The following is a 17,547-nucleotide window of genomic DNA, read 5'->3' as shown; positions in this document are numbered from 1 at the left end:
GATAGAGAATTAACTAAGCAGAGTTCAGAGATTTTGATTTAGGATTTGGTGTGCCAAGTAAAAAAAATATATATATAACACATGATTTGTAAATGTGTTGAGTTAGAGTGCTAGTTTTCATGCATCACATAGTTAAAATATTTTTTATTAATTCCAGGTCTGTAATTTTAAATTCAGGTTTTTTTTTTAATTGCATGATGAAACCCTTTTCCAAACGAGACTTGCATTTTTAAACATTTCACAATTAAAATATAAATGCTTTTGAGAGATATCACACTTGAATTTCTTTCATTCAAAATACTAATCAAATATTAATCATCAGTTTGTGATATTTGAGCACCTACTAGCAGATAAGAGTGCATGAGAAGAGGAAGAGTGAGCCTCCAGGAGGTAAGTAAAAATACCACCAAAGAGGAAATTTTCTTTGGATACTATTATAAAATTAAAAGTGTGAGTGCATGTGCATTTTTCCTATTCCTTGGAGAAAACATTATGTAGTAATACTAGTTAACAACTTTCTAAGGAAAATATCTTTAGAAATTCAAAAGAAGAATAAAAATAGAAGTCAGTCACTCTGTGCTGCAACCGTGACTTAACATTTTAATAAACAACGAGGGGTGTGTATTCTGCTTTTTCTCAAGGCCCCAGCAAACCCTCTGTTTTCTTAGCATATATAATACAGCCCTGTGTTTTCATTTCTTATCTAGTCTTAATTTTCCAGCTTAGAGAAGTCTGTTTGGGGGGAGAAAAGCCTGCGTGGAGCCAGCTATGAGGATCCATGTGTATCCATAGTAAACCTACAAATTCCTGTTTGAAGACAGAGGAGGAAGCTCAGGAAGGGGCAGATTTGCACTACCTCAGCCCCCACTTTCCCATGCTCCCACTTCTTGGGAGAAGCAGCACTTCACATCCCCCTCCCCTGATCTTTGTTCTTCTTTCCCTTCCCATCCTTCTAAAAGCCTCTGCCTGCTGAGATTGTGCAAATGAGTTTTTAAAGACAAAAGTGTCCCTACCTTCACAAATTACCAGCAACTTGAATAAACCACTGTCCTTATCCTTAGCTCCTGTCTCACAAGGTTGGCTTTTGCCCCAACAGGCAGCCCAGACCTGGGGGTGGTTCTTTTCATGGTTACAATGTCTCAGTTTCCCCACTTCTAAATCCAGGTAATGGAAAATCACTATTTTTAAAATTTCAAGCTAGAGCTCCCCTTCCTCCCATATTACTGTCTCTTCTTTATTTTTTAAAATTACTTTTCTCTTCACTTTGCTTTTCATATCAGAAAAGAATTATCTCCTTCATTCCTTCCAAAAATAGTTTCCCAGAAGGTGATCTAAAAACAACCTGCAGCAGAACCACCTCAGAATTCTTATTAAAATGCCACTTCCCAGGCTTTGCCTCAGATGCACTGAATCAGACACCCTGATGGCAGGGTACCTGAAAAGCTGTACTTTAACAAACTTCCTCTGAGAAATGTCCTACACACTAAACTTGCATACAATTGTCTAAACCATTATGCTTTCAAAATGGTTTTAATAGTTTTGTATTCTTATGTTCTAGCACTTCTTTTCCAAGAAAATCTTAATGATAACTGTCAGGTTGCCTTCTAAATTTGACAGAAGGAAACATAAAAATGGAACATGGAATTAATTTCACTTAGCAACGCTGCCTGGTTGGAAATGACGGTGGGATTATTTTCTGGAAAAAAGTACTCAATTAGAAACCTATGGTTGATTCTGTCTGCCTTTAATGAGTTTTTGACTTACATTCTGAATTCTTTGTATTCCTTGTCACTAAATACTAACAAACATATTCCTTTTCAGTTTTTTCTTTTAAGTTCTAATTTTAGGAGAAAACATATCAATATTCATAGAAATTATAAAAGAAAAAATCATGGTGAAAACCATTTTTGCCACTGTTCACTGCAAACTTGAGTATTTAAATGACAAAACAATAGTATAGTGAAATAAATTTTTTAGAGTTGTTTGAAAATTCAAACAAATATAAGTATTTTTCATATATGTTTTTATAGATGAAAGATAAAATTACTTTGGTAGAATTAATATAACATACATTTAATGTAAAGGTGACAAATTTCAGACTACAGATTCAGTGAAATAGATTAAAATACACACATACACACACACACACACACACATACATATATATATTGTGTACAGTTCCGTAGAAGAAAAACTTTTAAGATTATGTAATAATATTGTCTGTATCTTCAGTTATGTAATTATTTTTGCTAGGTAGTATACAAAATTTTGATTGAATGGATGTAAAGCACTTTGCTAAACAGTATTTTAAACTCATTTTTTAAAAGATAAATTCACCAAGACTGGCTGGAAGAAATAATATTACCTTTAATTTTCCAGCTCCCTATTCTCTGAGAACATAAGTTTATCTTGATTTTTTAACCGTTAAGCAGAGAGTACCACAGCCTTTAAGAAGTGAGCAACTATATTATTATTATTTTCATCACAATGTAGTTTTAGCAAACAATGATTACTTCACTGACTAGGCCATTCCTGGATTAAAGAGAAAGGTCATAGTCAGGCCATAAAAGAAGTCTGAACTCTTACCATTCTGGCAGTGTGTCCACCAGAATGCACTGGTTGTTCCTGGAGATGCACTCTTTGATTTGAAATGTTGTCTGTCAGCATCAACTAGCTAAACCTATGTCATTCTAAACCAAATAGGCAACTATTACCTTCCCCTTACATTACATTCCTGCTTTATTCTCAGATGATTTTGTTTCATACATAGTTTTTCCAATGGACTCTTTAATATCTACTTCCTTTTAAAATCAGGTCTCTTTTATAAATAGCTAAAAGTGTTTTCAGTTTTCTTTTCTGGTATAATTATAATGTTTCACAACCAAATTTAAAGACTCTGTTATCTGTCAGAGAACATAAAAATAGGAACACCCAAGGGTCTTAAAATGAATTTAGTGTTTTTTCATTGTTTCTATTTCTTCTTCTACTTGATACAAAAACATTCAGATGACATTTTTTAACAATTCTTTTGGTTTTAAAAATAATATTTAAGAGTTTTATATATGTATTATTATTATTAATATTATTACTATTATGTTACCACCAGAGACAGAATAATTATATAAATAACCTTTATTACCCAATTGTAAAGGTAAGTAAATAGTCACATATATTGACATAGTCAATATATCAGTTTGTCAAAATACTTAAGGAAAAAAGTCAACCTGGTAGATAAATTACAAATATTTTAATGACTATTTTCTGGTCAAATCCAATGGTCTTTTTTTGATGTTGTTACTATTATTGTTATCATTATCATAAAATGAGGCCAAGAGTAGAAACACCTTGCCCAGGTTATCGAAAGAGTAAATGGCTGAGCTGGAATCTGAATATAGGCCCCTTGGCTGGAGAAACTACTCTTTCCCCTCTACTTCTCTGTTTTTCCTTCAAGTTCTAAGTTCTATTGGTTTTCTTCTTTCTATTATGAAAGTTGCTCAGTGACCTGATCTCAAATACAACACTCAAAACCATGAGTTCCAAAGGCACATATGCAGTCTTTATACCAAGGCATCAGTTTCACATGTCTAAGAGTGTCCCATTGACTCTTGTAATAATTCTCAATACAGAAATGTTCTCATCCTCTCCTCTTCACATACACAATTGCCTTAATTTATTTGACTCTAATTATTTCAAGGCAGATGTGATATATTTACATAAATAGAATCACTCTGGATGTATTAGTTTTTCTAATTACTAAGGTCCTGAAAGTTCTAATTCACCTAGGTAACTTTTATAACTTTACTTCATTCTTTCAAAATTCTCCCTAAAATGAGAATGAAGCTTTCTATTTTTTTTCTTGGTCAATAAATCATGCTAATGTCTTATAATCACAGATGATATTGCAAATCTTTTGGGAACTCTTTGTAACAAATTCATCCTAACTCTATTTACCCAATATTCTGTAAAGAAAAAACACAAGTCGAAGAGAATGTGCAACTACGGCCATATTTCTGTTTGTTTTCTTTGCCATTTTCCCAACTATATTGGCTTTCCCTGGGACTCTAAGTAGTTATCACCATCAAAATCATGTGACATCTCTCTAGGTGATATAAATATCATGGCTTTTCCCTCTTGAGTGTGGGAAATCCTTCTGTCTAAAACACAAAGTTTTCTTAAAGTAACTAAGAAACATTTACAGGAAAAAGCAAAGGAAGAGAGCCCCACCTAGGAGTAGATGATGATAGACTATAGAATCCTGAGCTATTAACTATCACAGATTAGCAAGTCTGTTACCCATTGTCACTATCATATTTCCTCCATTATTCTTTATCTTACTTATAGCCAGCTCTCTTTGGATAGAATAGATTATGTTTTTCCCATGCACAGGGTAAAATAATTTTTTCTTCTATCTGGAAAATCAGTGGTATTTGGGCAGAAGTCTCAAATGTTTCAGCATTTACTCAGAAGGTTGATTGGGAGGTTACAATGAGCTCTTAGTCTGTAGCCCAGTGTTTGGCACTGTATGGTGCACATGGCTTACTTTCAACAGGACATTGTTGAACACGTTAGAGAATGAGTATTTTCATATGTTTGGTCCCTGGTGAAATTCTGTCTCCATGTGCCCTTCAGAATATATGCTGTGTTTTTTAATGCTTTGTGTATATATTATTAATAAAATAATTTCCAAAAGTTTGAAATAAAACAATAAACAAGTCAGTGCTTTGGTTATATGCCCTTGGTAAAGTTAATTTTTTTTATTACTTATTTTACACCAAGTTTTATAAGTGTGTCCTTTGTTGATTTCTCAAGAAGAAAATGAAGTCCCTCTCAATATATTGGATTTCATCCTTAATTTATATTCAACCTTTTCCTTATGCTGCAGTCTGACCTGAAAATTTTGTAGTTATATCTCCATTTCATGCGTGGGCAAATGTTCTAGCAATAGTATTCAAAACAATTTTGCATGGTAAGCCTTTTATAAAACATTTTACATGACATGCTTGAAATATACATTAGAAGAAAATTTGACTTCTTCACTTAATATTTTTAAGAAACAATACAAGATTATGAATAAAATTAAATTTTATGAATAAATTGAAGTGAACAATATTACTTCAATGATTGTGTTAAAAGCTAAAAGTATATTTAAATATAGTAAAAGTATATGTATGCATGAAAATGAACTATCCATTTTGAATACTACATCTATGAAATAAAATAATAAAATGTTCTCAATGATAAACATTTGCTATGGCAAACATACTAAAATAATGATGGCATAGTAATGCCATCTCTATACAGATTTATAATCTAGAAGAGGCACAGATCGTATGAATATAAAAAATGATCTTATTAATAAAAGACATGCTAGAATCTCTTGAAGTTAGAGATAAACCTCATAAAGATTAGTGTTTGAATTTAGATATGTTGATTATAAACATCATTACTTATAATAAGAGAAGTACACTTTAATATCTTAAGTCTTGGTTTCAAAGACTTACTAAAATAAAAAGCCCACTTAGCTAATATTTTTTATATAACACTTCCAGGGAGAAAGTCTACGTTAGCTAAATTCATTTTATAAGTTTTATAGCTGGGATAAAAACTCATTTTACAAATCTATACTTATAAAATGACATTATTTTAAAGATATTATTAAGTGGTATTTTAAGGTGGAGGCAAAGGTAGTGGAAAAGTGGGTCTCAATTATGCTGTTTCAGAATACTTGCAGAATTTACAATCTCTCTTCCTCTGTCACAGACACACACTCCATTAACTCCTATAAATAAAAATACTCAGTATAATAGAAATATCAACAGAATAATAATTACTCAGTCTGTTAAAAGTTGCTATATATTTTGGAGCAATAATAAACTTTCCTTGGATTTCCCCCACCCTCCATATTATTCCATTTCCTCTTGCAATGATACAGATTATTGTCCATTACAGAGCACTTGACAACAGTGCTAGGGAACCAGCAGAATCTCTATGTCAAATTTGTATTGATACCTTTATAATCTCTTGTTATAATTTACTTATGGGCTAAAATACTCATTTCCTTGCTTTAGGCAGATAATAGAAACTTATCAAATTGACTTAAAATATATTTACTTTTTGAATGCAGTAAAATAAATAAAATATATTTTACTCATTTTTTCAAGATAACAAAGTGTTCATATTGGCATTATCCCTCCTTATAACCCACTAGATTGGAATAAGATGCAATAGTTGAAATAAATGCATAGTCTGGAGTGTTTGGCATTGAAGAGAATATATTTTTAGTTTTATAATAATTACATATTGAAATAAACTGACTGGATATGTCATTATAATATCTAACAAGATATTTTAAATAAACATACTTAGCCTATTTATTTGAATCTGAGATTGAAAATTTATTATATATAACTGATAGATCAAATTCTGAGATAATTAAAGTTTTAATTTTCTGGCTTTTATCATATCTTAATTCTGCTGCTGCCAGCATAAATTATGGTTATCATGGGTAAAGAGGAGCTTTTCAAACGAGAAGCCCTATGATTAAATGCCAAGTTTTTCCTTCATCTATTAATTATAGCTAAATGCTATTTGCTGACTTCAAGATTATAGTCAGGGATATACCAGACTTAAATTCAGATCTGTCAGTGGTAAGGATCCCATGATTGCCTCCTCTTCCTTTTAAAGGTATTATTCGGATCTCTCTATAGTACAATCATAAAATACATTCCTGAGCCATGAGGTTGCCTGAATTAAATGCAAAAAAAATTCTAAAATCAAAAATCAAATTGCCATGTAAAATGTGTCAGAGTATAGGTCAGGTTGTGGTATTGCAGATGGATGTAAATTATGATATATTTATGTTGTTAAGTAAGTAAAACAAGGCAAGAGGGATTGCACGCTGCCAAGACAGTTGGATGACAGCCCGTCATCCCGCCTTCACAAAAAGCTATAAGGAACGGCAGGCAAGGTTTGGTTTCCATGCTTTCAACTTTGTCATGGCAGTCAGATGTGAATGTATGGACACCTCTTTGAAAGTTAATGAAATGATGGAAAATGTTGTTTTCATTTCTCACCTACAAGAATCACTCAGGTTGAGCGATGTGATTTTCTAGAGCTAGATAATGGTGATGACAGAAATTTATAGAGATATTTCAATTTCCACTTATTCCAGTAAATTTGTCCTCCCACATTGTTTCTACTTTTATTTATGTTCAACTGTAAAAGGTCATGTAAAATTTAGAAATTCTAAGGTGATTGAACTAATATTTTCCCATGTTTCCCAGTGTTTCTTTAAAAAGAAAACCCACTCTGCTACATCTTTTCTTCTGCGTACTATCTGGATCTCACTATAGACTCATTTTAAAATTCCAAAGATTGCTGGAGTCTCTCGTATTAAATAAATAATCTCAGCCTCATTCTGTAGAATGCTTATGTCCTTACAATAACCATATGCTTTACAGCATCAATTCATACATGTGTCTATAAACATTAATCTGGGATGTTAACTCAAATAGCCTGGTTTGCCAGACCAATAGCTAAAATGAATTCTTAGAATGTCCGCTATTGAAGTCTCATTCCCTATTCCTAATGTGGTCTTTATCTGAGGTGACAATTGCATTCATACCTTGAGTGCATAGAGGTAAGACAATACATCACCCATTCGTCTCATATGGAGTTTACTGATTTTTTTTACTAGAGCTTGCCTCCCAATTTTACTTTGACCAACTCAGTTGTAAATGGTCTTGCTATACAATCAATTGCTCAAATCTAGGACTCATGTTTGTTGTCTCTTTTTCTTTCACCCTCTATATCCAGTTAATTATTAAGTTCTTTTCATTCTGTCCCCAAATTAGATCATAAATCCATCTCAGTGATCCCATCTGGTCCAGACTATCACATCTCTCTCTCTGGGAACTCTACTAATGTCTCCCCGTACACTGTCTTCCCACCTCTAGCGTTACTTCCCACTAATTCATTCTCCACGACACATAAAAGGGGTTATTACACAATTTTTCTTAAAAGCATTCAATGGCTTCCAATGGCATTTATTAAAAATCCAATATACTTATTAAGGCCTACAGGGCTTACCTCATCTCAAGACCCTCTCCTTTTCATTTCCTGTGCTCAGGCTATCTGAATATTCTTTTAATTCCATGAACATTCCAAGTTCCCCTTTTCCTCAAACCCTAGAAATCTCTTTAAACTCCTTCCCTTCCTTCTCTATTCCCCTATGTGATGAACTACATCTTTTCTTTAAAATATCGGGTTGGCCAAGAATTTCTTTTTTTTTTTTTCCATAAGATGACTCTACTAGTGCTTAATTGTCCTTAACTTCATTCAAAACAATTTTGTTAGATTGTATTCTCACAGCTCTCACATCAGCATGTATTTTTTTAAAATATTACAATTGGTGAATTTTTGTTTAGCCATTTTAATATTGAAGGTAGAATAAAATACACATTTTCAGCATATTATGCTTTATATTTCAAGAAAGGTAAAAAAGCAACTGAAACACACACACACACACAAAGAAAAAAAAAGAAAGAAAAAGATTTGTGCAGTTTACGGAGAAAGTGCTGTGACTGAGCAAATGTGTCAAAAGTGGTTTGTGAAGTCTGTGCTGGAGATTTCTTGTTGGAAGATGCTCCATGGTTGGATAGACCAGTTGAAGTTGATAGCATTAATAGCGATCAAATTGGGACATCAATTGAGAACAAGGAATGTTATACCATGAGACAGAGAGCCAATGTACTCAAAATATCCAAATCAATAGTTCTTGGTGAAATGAAAACTGCGTCCTTTATTTTACGGGGGGAAAAAAAAAACAACAGAGACTTTTCTGGCCAACCCAATATTAGCGTAAATGTCAACTCTTGTTCCAGGTATTCTATATTTGAGAATGTTTTCTTTGTAACATTTATCAAAATTGCTCTTCATTATGTTTTTATTTAATCAATTTTTCTCATTAGACTGTGATGTTAGGAAAGATTTAAATCCTGTCTGTTCCCCTATTGTAATATGTTAGCCATCTTCCTAGCACACAGTAAGTTCTTCATAAATGTTTATTAGTGAAAGTAAAAAAAAAGAAAAAAAGAAAGAAAGAAAGAAAGAAAGAAAGAAAGAAAGAAAGAAAGAAAGAGGAAGGAAAATGAAGGAAAATGAAAAAAGGGAGGAAAGAAGGGAGGAAGATTGGAAAAGGGTTGTGTTTGAGAAAACAAATATTTGGTTCACCAAAACAAACCCAAAATTTCTAATTCCTGTAAAATTGATTTTCTGGATAGGAAAAAAAAAAAATAGAACCTCTTGTATTGGCAGACTGTGACAGGAACTAAAAAATATTTCTATTTTTCAGGGAGCAAAAAAAAATAACACTCTAGTTTTAATTGTTCAATGAAAAAAAATCATTGATTAGGAACTAAAAATATATACAGAATATTTTGAGGGTTCAATTATTTTATTTTCAAGTTCAATCTTCATTTATATTACCAAAACATTTTACTTATGTTATTTCTGATTATATTTTACTATTTTTTATCTTTTTAAAGTGTGTTTATGCTCTCATAATAGAATTTTATTATACTACACATTTTAGTCTCAATTTTGGATTCAAATAGTTCATATAAAATATTTTACATGTTTATAATGATTGATGTTCTACAATTTTCCTTCATATAATATGCTAGTTACATGTCCCCAAGTTTTGTCATCTCTGAAAATAAAGTATATTTAAGTGACATCAGTTGCTTGTATTTGTGATCTCTATAAATGGATATTTTTCCCTTTAACTATCACTTAGAGTCAGGAACACTTTCATGAATTACATCTTGAAATTTTTACCTGTATGAGCCTGTTGAATCTTACAGATAAATTTGTTATTTAGCTCTTTGAAATGGCCAGTGGAGTATTAGAGATAGCTATTAATGCTATATAAAATGTTTGGGCTACTCTTCAAGACACCTTTATGTGTTTTACCTTTGTTCTTTCTGCTTTATTATGCAGAGAGTAGTATTTTAATAAAAGTAAAAAATTACTTAATTAGCTTTAAATTAGTACACACTTTATATATTTCATCACTATGGCTACTTAAAACAGACAAAAGTCTAAAAGAAAAAAATAGCTCTGATACAAATCCAGTATTATTTAGTTGGCTATTGCACTTACATTGTTTAATTTATGAATTAAATTTCTGAAGTCAGTGAAATGGCTTGGATTAAGGAGCCAGAGTTTTAAAAAATAGTCTAAATTTGACACATGCATATTGAAACTATTGAATTTTCCATTTGAAAATGATTATTTATTTCCATCATATTTTATTACATCTTTCAAATATTTCAGCCATTATGGAGAAAGTTGAATGTATTTAAATCAAGATGATTACTTTGAGAGGAAAAGCACATGCAATTCAAAAAGCAAGCATATTAAGACAATATAGTCCATGGCAAACATATTCATACTTGCATAACTCACTCAGACTTTTAAGGAAGAAATAATACAAATTTTTATACTGTCATTCCTATTAGGCACTAAACAGGCATGTGATACACTGCTGTTTGTTTTTCATTGAAAATTATACACACATGCATGCATAAATCACAAGGCAAATGAAATCTTAATGAAGTGCATACGATAATATCATGTAGTTAATCCCATAGGCTGTATTTATCATGGTTGTTATGTTTATGCAATTTATTAAACATAATATTTTGGAAGTAACTAAGTAGATTTTAATAATAAATAATTCTATTGAATGCCTAAAGGTTAGCCTAATATTCTGAGTTTTTAAATGATTCTGTAGAATATTATTCTGAAGACTGTGCATTTATTTAGTAATAGATAATGAAAATAACTTTTCATAAGGCATTTATGAATAGAGTCAAATATTAATATTTTATGCTGCTGAACACTTATTTCAAAATAATGGCCACATATGTGATTGTGGTATGTGACACTGGGAGTATAAAAAGCATGAATACCTATGCTAACTTTATAAAATTCTATAAATTGCTTAGTAATAGCAACATTAAATTATTAAATAAACAAATATCAGTGACTTCATCATTATAATTAGTTTAATAATAAAATGATGAAATATACACAGAGCAATAACTATTCCAATTAAACCTGTACAGCTAACTATACTAAATGCACAAGATAACAGCATAGAACAATATCTTTAAAACCTGGTAGTCACATGTGAAATTTTAAACAACAAAACTTTTAGGAAAAGCATAAGAAAAACATCTTAACAACCATGGAAAAGGCAAATATTTCTTAACTAGGACAGAGAAAAATAACCTTTAATCATCCAAGTAATAAATCTAATAAACTAGAGTAAATTAAAATTAATAATTTCTATTCATCAAAAGACACCATCAGGAGACTAATGAGAAAATCCACTGAATATCCAGCTGTGTACTAGTAAATGTTTAACAGTTAGACCTCCATAAGAGAGAGTAAAGCCCTGTTGTTTATTGTTTGTCAATGTATGTAGTATAAATATTTCTACCACAGCAGATTCTCAAAGTACAAAGTTGCTCTCAAAATTCTTGATGCTTCAACAGTTGGCTCATGTGAATCAGTCTGAGCCAGACCAAACATATCACTGCACATATCCAAAAAGGATTAAATTCCCATTACACACACACACACACACACACACATCTATTTATATATAATATATTTAAGTATATATTAAACAGGGGTAGGTAAATGTAATTAAAAGAATAGATTATATATTAGAAAAAAATCAAAATACACAGATATGTCAAAAAGGAGAATATTCACATGACAAACAGTCATTTTAATCATGACAAATAAGCATAAAGATAGGTGTTTAATACCATTAGCCTTCAAAATATTCAAATTAAAATATCCTAACACAAAGATTAGAATGGCTAAAATATAAGAATGAAAAATTCCAAGTGTTAGAGAGTACATGGAGCAACAAACTCTCACATCCTGCTGTAAAAAATTAATAAAATCACTTTGGTAAACTGCCAGTCTGTATTAAAGCAGAACATGTCTTATACACCCAAAAAATACATGCATGTGTTCCCTAAAAGACATTTTCCAGTGTCTTTATGACCACTATTCATAAGAGCTAAAAAGTCTGGAAGCTACCCAGATGCTGATAAATAGTAGAAAGAGTTATAATTTGGTATATTCACACAGTTCAATACTATACAGCAGTAAGAATAAATGATTTACCACTGTACATAATCTTGCAAATGTAATATCAAACCCAAGAAGCAAAAACAGTATTTACTTTATGATTATATTCATAAAATGTAAAAAAGGAGGCAAAGAATTTGTCCTTCTGGAAGCCACCGTCATACTTATCCTCTGTGGGTATAGGCCACTAGAACAGCAAGGGAGTGGAACTACAATGTCCTATCTTTTGGATTTTTAATTTGTGGTGAGTACAAGTCATATGGGAACATCCATTTTGTGATAATTCACTGATACTACACTTAGGATATGAGCAATTTTCTCTACGTATACTGTTTACATATGAAAATTAAAAAGATTGAAGATGATAGGAAGTTTTCTAACAATTCCGTAATGTTTTACGAGTTGAAATGATTTGTGAGATAAATTCAGTAAAGTATACTTGTGAAATATAAGCTAAAATTTCAAAATATTTCTTGGGGATAAAATTATTGTTTTATGCATATCCAGATAATATATTTCATAAAAAAATTATTCCATTACCAGCAAAGTCCTTATGGTAGAGCAGAGAAATTTCCCCTTGCTTTTAATAACACTTGTTTTTAATAATCACTGTTGAGAGTCTCTAAATGTAACCAAAAAGTACACCTTAGAGTTACCAGAGGTGTTAGTTGCCTACATGACATCAACTAAATTATTTCTTCAAGATACATTTCAGTAAGGCTGTATGACCAAATCAACAGCAGTTTTAGTCAATTGCCTTTGTTTCCATGGATATATTTTTCCCCAAATATAAAATAAAAACATGTCCATGTTATCTGTATTTTATGTTAATCTAAATCTTTATCGTGTTTACTATTATGGAACAGATAAACTCTGGAAATTGTCTTATGAAACAATAACTTCATCAGTTTCACAACATAAATAAATTTATATTTACTTATAATCCGTGGTATTCAATCATAAGTGTTATCCAGATTTACATTTTTACTAATGTTGAACGCATTTAACCATAGAAATTAACAAATACATAATGCCCAAAATGCTACTTTAGAAGTCACTGGTTATTTTGTGTCATTTCTATTTCCATACTTACGTACTTTACCTCCAAATCTCTCAAGTTCTAGCATCAAGCTCATGTAGAAGAACATATTTTGATAAATCTTGACAAGGGATAAAATAAATTTTGCTTTCAATAACTTTTTGTCTCTATTCATTGGCATCAAATAGAACTCACTATCAAGTTTTTAATATATAATATTGTCATTCATGTATAAAAACCATTTTCCAATGTTATAAATCTTCACCTTTCAGAATGATGCCTTCAAATTCATTTAGTAACCTATCAAAGACTATGTCAAATGATTCTATTACTATAATATACCCAAGAACATAAATATTTTAATAGAAATCATCACATAGTTTCTTCAATATTGATGAAAACATATGGTAGAGTATCAGGTGAATCATGCACTTTTTTTACTATTACATTTACTGAACACGATTGAGCAGATAAAGAAAAAAAGCTCTAAAATTTAGTATATTAATTATAATCTTACCATAAGCTCACAGGTTAGGAATTCACAAAAGAAAATTGCCACCCTGAGACCTAGAAAATACAACCAAAAGCATTCTCTGTTAGTACTGGTATTGCATTTTAATTCAATCACCATAAAATGTTAAATATTCATTCAATATTATGGAAAAATTATAGCTTATGTGTAATTAGTATACATGTAATTTCACAACAATTTCGACTATAATATTTGTCAGAAATAGCAGTACAGTTATTCCACTCACATCAAACTATTGTGATTTAAGATTAGTTACTCTAATTTGGGGTTTTTAATGCAGAGATGACAAACAAGTCAAGAATTCTTATTGTCTGTTTTGCTTTGAGATTACAGTAGTTGAATGGCACATTTGTAAGCAAAATGTGTTTCACATACATTATTTTAGAGAAGATTCTCAGTTACATTGAGTATCAAATATACACACACTCATATACACATGCAAGTGTGTGTACACACACACAAACATAAATGTGGTTATCATAGTATAATTCTATTTTATATTTGTCTAATAGGTTTTAATCATTGATAATATATAATTCACAATAAAGATAAATACCCTGTCATAATTTTAAAGACTGCATTGTACTACATAATTTAGTTTACATCTTAAATTGTTTAAAATATTTAGTTTAACCATAACATTACATGACATTGGTTAATACTATTGTGTTTAAATCAAGCAATTTATTATCACATATAATCATATTTAACAGTGAATGTGCTTTAAAAAATCATTTTGATACAGTGGTAACTTACTAATCAAAACACTTATTAAGCCATACATTTGCTTATTTCTAGGCAGGTACTGTTCTATATAAATAAAAGATGGCAACTGAAGATATAAACTCTATCCTTATTGAAGAAATTAGTAGTATTTATGAACCCTTTAGAAAACTCATGAATGGCTGGTATATAGGAAGGTGTTCTACTGCATAATACATTGCAATTTAAGTTAATAGAAGAGAGAAACTATAACATTTAGATGATATTTATTATGTCAATACCTTAATGAATAATTTTTTTCTCCAAACAAGATGTTTAGATATGTTTTTCTCAGATATCTATGTGTTAAATTATTTCAACTTTTTCCTACTTTAAATAAAGACACCATTATAGAACATAGTTTATCTGACAAAGAAATGGTATTTAACTCTTAGGCGAGATTATCATATGTAAAAATGATTCTGACATTGAAAAAATCTACCTGCAGGGTGAGATAAAACTTTTCTAATATGATTTTGATGAAATGTTAGAGGAAAACAAGATTTCACTAGTACTGAGGTTTAAATGTTCATATTCATATTTATTATTCTTATTCTGCAAACTGAAGTGCAGCTGTAGAGTAAAATCTTTAATAATGAATGCTCAGATTTTTTTGGTCAAAGTCACTGAGCTAATTGGTGGCAGAAACTTGACTGAGTCTCTGATTTTCAGTCTACTGTGCTTCACTCCAATTACTGGCCATTGCTCCAAGTCTCCTTGTTCTCAAGTTGGTAGACACAGTTTACTCGTATTAGTAGAGGTCTCTACTGCCCAGCCCTTTTACAAGTTTATTCTTCTATTGCTTTCTGCTTTCATTTTCCCTGCTTGAGTAAGAAGATGACTTCAGAAGATCTATTTCCTACCAATATTTGTTAAAGAGGGAGCCTTTTCTGAGAATCTAATGTGATTTGAGTACCTATACTTCAAAAACTCAATCAAGGAATTATAGTGCACTGCCCCTCTGCTCTCCTATTTCACCAAGTGGTGCATGAAGCTAAATTTGGGGCAAATGTTAAAAGGTTGAATGTTAGAATCAACATGTGGCCTAGGTCAAGTAAGAATACTGAGTACCAAGATATATTCAAAGAGGAAAGTCCAATTATAACACGATATTGGTAAGATGAACTATTTTTATGGGAGAGATTTGTGGTAGGTTATTAAACAGTCAATGATATTGTCACAGGGTTAGAGTTTATTCTTGAGGCATTTCAGGAAATTTTATTTCATATGATAAGATTCTAGAGAAATGAATTTTATTAGATATACTTCTCTTATGTGTACAACTTATCTTTGGTTGAATAACAACTCAGTAAGAACTTACGCTAAGCCAAGTAAACAAACCTCAGAAAAATGAATGATAATATTGGAATTCTAATATCCTGAACCTACCATGTCAAAGAAGAAATGCTTCAGAGTAATGTTTATATTAACTGTAAATTACTTGAAAAGTTGTACATGAATTATTATTCTTATAAATTAATACTATTAATGAATAAATTTATTGGATGTGACTTAGCATTTGGAGAAATTCATGGAATCATCATGTCAGATAATCATTTCTTTGACTACACTCTTAGTTTCTTTGACTAAATCTACATGAATAGTAAACAAATTAAAACCCTTCTGGTCTTATAATTCCAATATATTATAATTAATTTTAGATAGCCCCAGCCTCACAGTGCCCAGTTTATTAAATGCCTAGTTGAAACTATGCATTATTTACCAGGCATCTCAATTTCTAGAATTTTCTGCCAATACATTAGAATACATAAAATTTTGCAAAATACATAAATTTTATGTCATATGCACAATTTTGGTATAGATTATTTAAAATTTTTTTTTGAAAACCAGATAGCCTTCTATCCATTTAGAAAAAAAAATTAACTGAACTCTTCTTTCAAGACTGTCAAGCTTGTCAGCTCAGAAATAAAAGTCTTAAAATTGTAGACAACATGTTTAGAGGCAAAAAAAAAAAAGACTCTTTCAGTGAAAGCTGGCATATTGAAAACTCTCAATAAATAAGTAATGAATACTTAAATGTTACAATAAAGAAATTTCTGGATAGGCCTTTGAGAAGAAAACTGTCCTGGTACCTATATATGATAGATTTTACCTAAGCTCAATACACCCAGATTATCTCAATGTCTTATTAAGTACCTAGGTTTCTTTTTTCAAAGCAGATCATAAACCCTCAGAAGGTTGGAATGAAAGGTAGTGATGGGTTTTGAGACTTATACTCATCCAATGATTAGGTAACCTATGTAAATCTATTGTGTAACTATAACATACTATATAATGTTAGGTTAGTAATTAATTCATTTATTCAACAAATATTTATCGAACAACTATGTGTCACCCACTAATGTATTAGAATATGAGTTTAAAGTGATGAACAAGATAAATATAGTCTGCTCTCATAGATTTTTATGTCCTGGTTACTGATATTATATTTAATGTTTTTGTGTTGTATTGCCAGTATCAAAAGCCAGTAGATATTCTGCCATAATTGTCTGTAATCTTTTCTAAGGATTGTTCTTTAAGGTATTTCAAACTCAGCTTAACAAGTTTTAAATAAGTTCAAGTGGGTTTAACACTATGGCAGAAAATTCTAGTTATCGCCCAATATCCATTTTACCTTTTTTTTAGAAAGAGGATGCCTGATTTTTAGCTAGGTACATGGCTACTTGGAATAAAGGCTACAGTCCTTATTCTCTGTAGCATGATACTAAATTTTGGCAAAAGCATATTTGTAGAAGTAGAATGAACAAATCTAGAAAGTGTCACTGCATGTAGGGAATATACCCACCTTTGTCCATTTTCCCCATTAATTTTTGGCTACAATGCAGAATTAATGCCTGGAGCTCCCCTCCTTGTTCCCTGAAACTTCTATGTAGAGTGATAAGACAGGAAGACACTTAATCCTGGACAACAGGGAGTGTCATCTCAGCTTTGGATGGATTATCTCTTGACTGTGAGCAAGAAATAAACTCTACAGAGAGCAGTTAAGTCGTTTTTAGGGACTGAGAGCTGGGAGCATGGGAAT

At 31.0% G+C, this 17,547-nt stretch overlaps 1 long non-coding RNA gene across 1 annotated transcript in view; it reads right to left on the bottom strand.

The window, feature by feature from the left end:
* LOC150013008 (uncharacterized) overlaps positions 1 to 17,547 on the bottom strand; it is a 493,123-nt gene that overhangs the window by 156,639 nt on the left and 318,937 nt on the right. The window contains exon 4 of the long non-coding RNA XR_016510792.1: positions 13,728 to 13,777. This is a non-coding gene — a long non-coding RNA (uncharacterized LOC150013008). The remainder of the gene's footprint in view (positions 1 to 13,727; positions 13,778 to 17,547) is intronic.

The sequence above is a fragment of the Furipterus horrens genome, unplaced genomic scaffold (assembly GCF_987537825.1).
Source record: "Furipterus horrens unplaced genomic scaffold, mFurHor1.1.pri manual_scaffold_4, whole genome shotgun sequence".
NCBI lineage: Eukaryota > Metazoa > Chordata > Mammalia > Chiroptera > Furipteridae > Furipterus > Furipterus horrens.
Note: the sequence above shows the minus strand (reverse complement) of the source record. Positions and strands in the feature narration are given on the sequence as shown.